The following is a 10,426-nucleotide window of genomic DNA, read 5'->3' as shown; positions in this document are numbered from 1 at the left end:
TCTCTTTTTAAATTTTTGAGGAACGTCCATACTGTTTTCCACAGTGGCTGTACCAGTTTGCATTCCCACCAACAGTGCACAAGGGTTCCTTCCTCTCCACATCCTTGCCAATACTTGTTTCTTGGGTTGTTGATTTTAGCCATTCTGACAGGTGTGAGGTGATATCACCTTGTAGTTTTGATTTGCATTTCCTTGATGATGAATGATGTTGGGCATCTTCTCATGGGTCTATTGGCCATCTGTATGTCTTCTTTGGAGAAATGTCTATTCATGTCTTCTGCCCATTTTTAATTGGATTATTTGTTTTTCAGGTGTTGAGTTATATTAGTTCTTTGTATATTTTGGTACTAACCCTTTATCAGATATGTCATTGGCAAATATCATATCCCATTCCGTAGACTACTTTTTAGTTTTGTTGATTGTTTCCATTGCTGTGCAGAAATCTTTTATTTTGATGTAGTCCTGTGAGTTTATTTTTGCTTTTTTTCCCCCTTGCCTCAGGAGATGTGTCTAGTACTGCTTGTGCTCTCTTCTAGGATTTTTATGGTTTCAGATCTCACATTGAGGTCTTTAATCCATTTTGAATTTATTTCTGTGTATGGTCTAAGAAAGTGGTCTAGTTTCAATCTTCTGCTTGTTGCTGTGCAGTTTTCCCAAAACCATTTGTTGAAGAGACTGTCTTTTTTTTAAGATGTTATTTATTTATTTGACCCAGAGAGAGAGAGAGAGAGAGAGAGAGAGAGCGAGAGCGCACAAGCAGGGGGAGCTACAGAGGGAAAGAGAGAGAAGCAGGTTTCCAGCTGAGCAGGGAGACCCATGCTGGACTTGGTCCCAGGACCCCGGGATCATGACCTGAGCCGAAAACAAATGCTCAACTGACTGAGCCACCCAGACATCCTGAAGATACTGTCTTATGCCCATTGCATATTCTTTTCTGTTTTCTCAGAGATTAATTGACCATATAATTGTGGGCTTATTTCTGGGTTTTCTTCTCTGCTGTATTCATCTATGTATCTATTTTTGTGCCAGTACCTTACTCTTTTGATGACTGTAGCTTTATAATATAACTTGTAGTTTGAAATTGTGATGCCTCCAGCTTTGCTTTTCTTTTTCAAGATTGCTTTGGTTATTCAGGGTCCTTTGTGGTTCCACACAAATTTTAGGACTGTTCTGGCTCTGTGAAAAATGCTTTTGGTATTTTGATAGGGATTGCATTAAATGTGTAGATTGCTTTGAGTACTATGGACATTTTAACAATATTTGTTCTTCCAATCCATGAGCATGGAATGTCTTTCTATTTCTTTGTGTCATCTTCAGTTTCTTTCATCAGTGTTTTATAGTTTTCAGGGTACAGATCTTTCATCACTTTGGTTAGGTTTACTCCTAGGTATCTTGCTATTTTTGGTATAATTGTAAATTATATCAATTCCTTGATTTCTTTTTCAGCTGCTTCATTATTGGTGTATAGATATGCAACAAAAGATCTCTGTACATTGATTTTGTATCTTGCAACTTTACTGAATTTGTCAGTTCTAGCAATTTTTTGGTGGAGTCTTTTCTCCTAAAATATTTCACTTATTTATTTCAGAGAGAGAGAGGAGGAGGAGGAGCAGAGGGATATGGATAAGCAAACTCTACACTGAGCATGGAGCCTGACTTGGGGCTCGAACCCAGGACCCTGAGATCATGACCTGATCTGAAACCAAGTCGCATGCTTAACCAACTGAGTCACCCAGGCACCTCTGGTGGTCTTTTGGATTTTCTATATATAGTATCATGTCATCTGCAAATATTAAGGGTTTTACTTCTTTTTTACTGATTTGGATGTATTTTGTTTATTTTTCTCATCTGACCGCTGTGGCTAGGACTTCCGGTACTATATTGAATAAAAATGGTGAGAGAGGACATCTTTGTCTTGTTCCTGACTGTAGAGGAAAAGCTCTTAGTTTTTCCCCACTGAGGATGATGTTAGCTGTGAGTTTTCATATACGGCCTTTATTATGATGAGGTACGTTCCCTCTAAATCTACTTTGATGAGAGTCTTTATCATAAAGAGATGTTGTCTTTCATCAAATGCTTTTTCTGCATCTGTTGAATGACCATATGGTTCTTATCTTTTCTCTCATTTATATGATATATTGAACCACCCTTGCAACCCAGCAATAAATTCCACTCAATCATGGCGAATGATTTTTTTAATGTATTGTTGGATTCGGTTTGTTAGTATTTTGTTGAGGATATTTGGATCTATGTCCATTAAAGATATTGGCCTATAGTTCCCTTTTTTTGGTAGTGTCTTTATCTGGGCTTGGTATCAGAGTAATGCTGACCTCATAGAATTAATTTGGAAGTTTTCTTTCCCTTTCTATGTTTTGGAATAGTTAGAGAAGAATAGGTATTAACTCTTCTCTCACCTTTTTTTTGTTCAGTGTTCCAAGATTCATTGTTTATGCATCACACCCAGTGCTCCATGCAATACATGCCCTCCTTAATACTCACCACCAGGCTTGCCCATCCCCCACCCATCTCCCCTCCCAAACCTTTGGTTTGTTTCTCATAATCCACAGTCTCTCATGCTTTGTCTCTCCCTCCAATTTACCTCACTTCATTTCTCCTTTCCTTTTCCTAATGTCCTCCATTTTATTCCTTATGCTCCACAAGTAAGTGAAACCATATGATAATTGTCTTTCTCTGCTTGACTTACTTCACTCAACATAATCTCTTCCAGTCCCGTCCATTTTGATACAAAAGTTGGGTATTTATCCTTTCCAATGGCTGCATAATATTCCATTGTATATATGGACCATATCTTCATCTATTCATCTGTTGAGAATAATAAAATCTTTAAAATAAAAATAAAATCAATAAAATCTTTTAAAAAACCCCTCAAAATAGAAAGATGTATCCATAATAAGATTTTCTATATGAAAAATAGAGTCAGCATCATTCCTAATCATGAAATATTAGAGATCTTTCCAGTGAAATCAAATCAAGACCAGAACACCTGCCTTTTCTAAGCACACTGAGCACCATTCTTTTATTTCTGGATGAAGCAACAATGCTTGAAACATAAGTGAGGTAAGACCAGTGCAAGGGGGTAGAAATCATCCTTACTGTAGATATGACCATAAATTTAAAACACTCTAAGGAGGGCATCTGGGTGGCTCAGTCAGTTAAACATCTGCCTTCAGCTCAGGTCATGACCCCAGGGTCCTGGGATGGAGTCCTGCATCAGGCTCCCTGTTCAGCAAAGAGTCTGCTTCTCTCTCTCTCTCTCTCTCTCTCTCTGCCCCTCCCCCACTCATTCTCTCTCAAATAAATAAATAAATAAATAAATAAAATGTTTTAAAATAAAAATAAATAAAATATCCCTAAGGTTTAAACTAGTGAATATATGTCTTGATGAATGTTAAAAACATAGCAGGAACCTCTTTGACCTCAGCCACAGCAACTTCTTCCTAGGAACATCGCCAAAGGCAAGGGAAGCAAGGGCAAAAATGAACTACTGGGATTTCATCAAGATCAAAAGCTTTTGCATAGTAAAGGAAACAGTCAACAAAACCATAAGACAACTGACTGAATGAGAGAAGTATTTGCAAAGGACATATCAGATAAAGGGCTAGTATCCAAAAACTATAAAAAGCTTAGCAAACTCAACACCCCAAGAACAAAATATCCAATCAAGAAATGAGCAGAGGACATGAACAGACATTTCTGCAAAGAAGACATCCAGATGGCCAACAGGCACATGAAAAAATGCTCAACATTACTCGGCATCAGGGAAATACAAATCAAAACCACAATGAGATACCACCTCACACCAGTCAGAATGGCTAAAATTAACAAGTCAGGAAATGACAGATGCTGGTGAGGAAGTGGAGAAAGGGGAACCCTCCTACACTGTTGGTGAGAATGCAAGCTGGTGCAACCACTCTGGAAAACAATATGGAGGTTCCTCAAAAGGTTGAAAATAGAGCTACCCTATGACCTAGCAATTGCACTACTGGGTATTTAGCCTAAAGATACAAATGTAGTGATCGAAAGGGGCACATGCACCTGAATGTTTATAGCAGCAATGTTCACAATAGCCAAGCTATGGCAAGAACCTAGTTGTCCATCAACAGATGAATGGATAAAGAAGATGTGGTATATATATACAATGGAATACTATGTAGCCATCAAAAGAAATGAAACCTTGCCATTTGCAATGACATGGATGGAACTAGAGGGTTATTATGCTTAGCAAAATAAGTCAAGCAGAGAAAGACAACTATTATATGATCTCCCTGATATGAGGAAGTGGAGATGCAATGTGGGAGGCTTGGGGGGCAAGAAAAGAATAAATGGAACAAGACGGGATCGGGAGGGAGACAAACCATAAGAGACTCTTAATCTCACAAAACAAACTGAGGGTTTCTGGGGGTCGGGGGGGTGGGAGAGGGTGGTGCGGTTATGGACATTGAGGAGGGTATATGTATGGTGAGTGCTGCGAAGTGTGTAAACCTAGTGATTCATAGACCTGTACCCCTGGGGCTAATAATACATTATATGTTTATAAAAAAATGAAAAAACTTTAAAAAAAGATTTTCTTTCTCCCTCTCTCTGTCCACCCTTCCCTTCTTCCCACCCTTCCCGCTCACCCGTGTGCACACTCTGTCTCTCTCTTTCAAAAAAAGAATATCGCCTGTTTTTTTCAAGGCAACAACCAGAAAATATATATACTTTTCTTCAGTACTCACCTTATATATCTGTGGATGGTGGTGTGCCATGCATTTCACACACATCTTGTTCACAGGTGCAGGTGTGGGCAGCCCTGGGTCCCCCCTCTCATGATCAGTGCGGTTTCTCTCCTCTGAGGTCCTGTTGTTCCCACATTCTGTCCCACCCTCTATCTCCTACCTCATACGCGTTCGCCCTCCATAATCTGTCTATCCTCCCAGATGGGCTATCAGCCCTGCCTTGGGGCAGGATTCTCTACTGAACCTTGACTCCCTCAGTGCTTCTGGCTCTAGCGAGGCCCAGGCTTTTCCACCTGATTTTCTGGGGATAGGAAACAGACAAGGGCTGCAGAACAGCGAGTTCACCAGCAGGGGGAGCTCATCAGGGTCCACTCTAAGGTAAAGCCCTGATGGCACACCCTCTGCCCTTTCTTAAGTGGCTCCCAACTCACTATGGCTTTCCCCCAACCTGGGCTGAGGCTGTTCTTTCATTACTTTCCAAACATTGTGGTCTTTAAGTCCTGGGACCTACTTATCCGGCAGATGGGCCTCATGGACCGTGAGATCCCTGTGGACGCCTTGTATGAAGTGCTTATGTCAGGGCTCAACAAGACAGGGTGGAGTACCTCAGTCAACACCTCACTGGATGCCTTGGAAATGTGAGGGGAAAGAAATGGGAAGGAGTGAATTCAAGACTACCTCGTGGGCTCTGGAAAGTGCATCTAAGAAGGTGGGACCGGCTCTCCTGTATCCCGAATGGAAATAATCTTTTTAGGGGTCTCAGCTTCCCTTGTTTACCTTTCTTCTTTAAGGGGAAGCATGGGTGGACACCAACCTGGGAGAAAGAGCATATACTTGATGAATACTTGAAGAAATTCGAATTAAAAAGCCTACAGCTCTTGGTAAGTTCTAGAACTTTTTCAATGTTTTTGGAATTATTTTTTGCAAAATTCTGGGTGTGATAAGTGAATTGTGGAAAGATTCTATGTTGATTATAGTTACGGGAAAGATTCTATGTTGATTATAGTTACGGGAAGTTTGCACTTCAAAGATATGGCATTTTTTATAAATTGAAGGTTTGTGGCTACCCTTAGTTGAACAAGTCTGTTGGTGCCATTTTTCCAACAGCATTTGCTGACTTCGTATCTCCATGGCACACTTTGGTAATTCTTGCAATAGTTCAAACCTTTTCATTACTATTATATTATGTTGTTCTGTGATCAGTGATATTATTATCGTAATTGTTTTTGCGGTACCACAAATTGGGCCCATATAAGTTTGTGAATTTAATTGATAAATGGTGTGTGTCATCTGACTGGTCCACTAGCCAACTGATAACCTCAAAATGGCCACTAAGTGTTCAAGTGAAAGGAAGAGTCACATATCTGTCACTTTAAATCAAAAGCTAGAAATGATTAAGATTAGTGAGAAAGTCACATCAAAAGCTAAGACAGGCCAAAAGCCGGGTCACACAACGAGCAGCCAGGTTGAGAATGCAAAGGAAAAGTTGTTGAAGGAAATTCAAAGTGCCTTCCAGTGGACACATGAACAGTAAGAAAGCAAAACAGCCTTATGGCTGAGGTGGAGAAAGACTGAGTGGTCTGCATAGACGAGCACACCAGCCTTGACGTTCTGTTAAGCCAAAGCCTGATCCTGAGCAAGGCCCCGACTCTCCAATTCTTCGAAGGCTGAGAGCGGTGGGGAAGCTGCAGGAGAAAAGGCAGAAGCTATGGGAAGTGGGTCTGTGGGGTGTAAGGGAGGAAGCCGTCTCTGTGACGTCAGAGTGCAAGGTGAGCGGCCAGTGCTGGTGTAGACACTGCTGCAAGTTCTCCAGGAGATCCAGCGGGATTAGCTGATGAAGGAGGCTACCCCGAGTGACGGATTTCCAGTGCGGATAAAACGGCCTCTCTTGGAGGGAGATGCCAGCTAGGACTCTCACAGCTGGAGGGCGGAAGTCAACGCCCAGCTTCGAGTTTCAAAGGACAGGCTGACTCTCTTGTTCCGGGCTCATGCCGCTGGTGACTTGGAGTCAAAGCCAGTGCTCATTGACCATTCTGGAAATCCCAGAGTCCTGAAGAATCGCGCTAAGTCCGCTCTGCCCGTGCTTTGTAAATGGGACAATGAAGCCTGAGCGAAAGCACTTTAGATTACACATGGTTTCCTGAATATTTTAAATCCACTGTTGAGACCTACCGCTCAGAAAAAAGTCTATTTTTCCCAGCACGACTGCTCCCTGACAAGGCGCCTGGTGGGGCAGGAGCTCCCAGACTCCATTCTGACACACAGACTCCATTCGAGGATCACTGAACTCTCAAGTCTTACTATTTAAGAAATACCTTCTGTAAGGCTGTGGCTGCCACGGGTAGTGACTCTTCAGATGGATTTGGGCAAAGTAAATTGAAAGCCTCTTGGCAAGGATTCACCATTCCAGGTGCCATTAAGAACATTCGTGATTCCTGGGAAGAGGTCAAAATATCAGCATGAACCGGAATTTGGAAGAATTTGATCGCAACCTTCATGGATGACTGGGGCGGGTTCACGACTTCAGGGAGGAAGTCTGGGGGAAAGGGCGAGAGAACTAGAACCGGAAGTGGAGCCCGAAGATGGGACTGAATGGCCGCCCTCTCATGATCACGTAACAGATGAGGAGCTGCTGCTTGTGGATGAGCAGGGAACGAGGTTTCCTGAGGTGGAATCTGCTCCTGGGGAGGACGCTGGGAAGATTGTTGAGAGGAAAACCAAAGATTGAGAGCGTTGTGTGAACATAGTCGATAGAGCAGCGGCTGCAGGTTGGATAGCACTGGCTCTAGTTTTGAAAGAAGTTCTACTGGGAGTAAAATGTATCAAACAGTTTGGGGTGCTACAGAGAAGTCATGCATGAAAGCAAGAGTCCATCCATGTGGCCAACTTCACTGTTGTCTTATTTTAAGAAATTGCCACAGCCATTCCCACCTTCAGCAAGGACCACCCTGATCAGTCAGCGCCACCAACATGGAGGCGAGAGCCTCCACCAGCAAAAACACTGAGACTCGCTGAAGGCTCAGATGACGGTTAGCAGTTTGTAGCAATAAAGTGTATTTTAATTCAGTACATGGTTTTAAAATAATGCTATTGCACATTTAATAGACTACAGTGTGGTGTAGACGTAACTTTTGTATGCACTGGGAAACCGAAGGATTCATTTGACTCGCTTGATTGTGATATTTGCTTTGTTGGGGTGGTCTGGAAGCAAACCTGCTGTGTCAGGTTTGAGGTGCCTGTATGTGTTCATATGTGCACTGAGAGTTGTTTTAGGAGGTTATTCTTTTCAGTTCATGAGACTTCTTCATCCTAACAGAATTGCAGTTTTTACTTGTATTTATATTGTAAGACACACTCAAGTTGGTATGTGTGCTTTTACTTATATCTAACCATTAATGCTACAAGATGTGCATTTTCCTACTTCTCTATTTTTGTATATATTTCTATGAGCATATAGAACCTTTTGAAATGTGTTTTTTTAGTTCAATTGCATGGGTTACCTGGATGGGAGCCGGAAGCCATAGAATGAGTAGGGACACAAAAGGGGAAGAGGAAAATACCTGCCTCTGGGGGTGGCTTGCGGTTCTCCCTCAAACGCAGCTTGAGCTTTCCAGCATCCAATGGCCAGAAGCTTCTAAAGTGCCCCCTCTTTCCAACATGATAACTTTATGGGTGTATGAATATTTATATTACTTATAGGCAGATGTTTCCAAGTAGGGAGAGTGAAGAGAAGGGGTGTCCTTGTGCGGCCCTGTGTTTGAGCAGATGCCCCTGAATGGGGCAGTCATACAATGGACTTGGGTGGGGGTGGGAGATGGGTCAGAGCTGAGGAGGCAGATAGGGTCTCAGTCATGTGCCATTGCATTGCGAGTCACGTGCATGGACCTCTGGCCCCATCATCTGCAGCCCCCCTCCCACACCTATGTCCCAGTTCTGGCGGGATAATGGCATAGAGCTTGTTCTCAGGGTTTTGGGGCTTCCCCAGTGCAAAGGTCTGTGTGTGCCCAGACTGGTAGGGCTCAGTTCAAATACCTGGACACTTAGGTACATTCAGGGAGTTGATGTTCTAGCAGTCTGGTGGGGGCACATCCTCATGGCCTATTTCCCTCCCTCTCCCACTTGCTTCCAGAGGTCCCCCCCCCACCCCCAACCTTCCCATTCCTGGAAGACTCTGGGTTTCGTGCCTCTGCCGCACCTTGCATGTGGGGTGCTTGCATCTTCAGAAGGAGCTGTGAATTTTTGCCAGTCGGCCTTCAGTGCATCTGCACTCCTTCTCACAGGACCTGAGTGCCCGTCTGAGGAATTAGCCTATCGGGACTGGTCAGGCTTCCTCATTTAAAGTCAACTGCATCAGAGCATGGAGCCGATCCAATCCTGCACTTGGTCCTCAGCAGGCACTTGGCATTGAGCTGGCGATTGGTGCCCTTTCATGCTTCGCCCCAGGGGAAGGTGCCTCCTCTGGAGAGGTTGTGGGACATATCAAACAATACGAGGCAGGCCACTAGGTACAAAATACTCATGTATTTATGAATTCATGACCAAATTAAATATGAAACCTTATATAAAAAGAGGTGTGTGTGTTTTTTCTCCCCCACCCTCCCACTCTCCTCTGAAGCAGCTTGAGTGACACGAGTACAGGGGTGTGTGTTCTTGTGACTTGTCCTTCCTATCACCCTGCCTTTCCAAATGCCAGGTTCTTGGGGGACTGGAATTCAGCCCTCCCTCCTCCTTCCTCTCTCCTGGGAGGTCACCAGCTCTGGCCTGGCTGCCACACAGCCTCTCCAGGTGGTCTATCTGGCTTGCACAGGGGCCTGTTTGGCCCCCAGAGTGCAGCTAGGAAGGGGCAGTGGGTCCCTAAGGGGTGAGCCCACCCTGGTCGCTGGGATGGTCCTGTGGGTCCTCTCCCATGGGTTCCCTGCACCTCCTAGACCACCCTGACTCTCCCCTTGGCCTTTCTGCATCCTCATCAGTGGGCCACACTGCCCAGCCCCCCAATTCCCCCTCCCCCTGGAGTGTAGGTTTTTGCTCTCCCTCCCTCTCACCAGGAGTTCCCGGGAGACACCATGGCCCCACCTCTGGCTCCCTTCCCCAGAGCGAGGGTGCTGGGTGCAGAGCCGCACCCCCTTGCGAGCGGCCTCCTGTCCTTGCCTGTTGGTTCCTCAGCCTCGCCCTGAAGCCAAGGATGAGAACTCAGTGGGCAGGAGCACATGTCTGGCCTGCCAGCCGGCCAGAAGGAGAAACACTTCCCGCCTTGGAAAAGTCCGTGGCTCAAACATCAGGGGGTGCAGCCACCCCAGACCTGCCCAGCCTGTCACCTCCTGCTTCTTCTCTTGCTGGGGACTTACCATTGAATCTCTAGATCTCTGTACTACAAAACTGTTGCAGACTTTTCCTGTTTCCGGGTTTGCCTGATCCCAGACCTGAAGCCTGGGTCCTGTTGGTGGAGCCCAGCCCAGGGTTCCACCCATCATTTGTGAGACTCTGGCTTTTAAGTCGACATAACCGTGTGGGGGTGAAACATGGGTTAGGATCACAATACCGGGAGAGGTAAAATGTGGCCCAGCTTTTCCCCATGGGGTCACAAGCTGCTGTCTTAACCCCCACAATCCTCTAGTCTGGTTCCCCTCTTCCTGGGGCTGACTTTGCTTTGCCCCTGCTCATGTCTCTCCTTCTCCCCCACCCCCCAA

Source organism: Mustela erminea, chromosome 2, assembly GCF_009829155.1.
Source record: "Mustela erminea isolate mMusErm1 chromosome 2, mMusErm1.Pri, whole genome shotgun sequence".
Classification (NCBI taxonomy): Eukaryota; Metazoa; Chordata; class Mammalia; order Carnivora; family Mustelidae; genus Mustela; species Mustela erminea.
The sequence above is the reverse complement of the archived record's forward strand: the minus strand, read 5'-3'. Positions refer to the sequence as shown.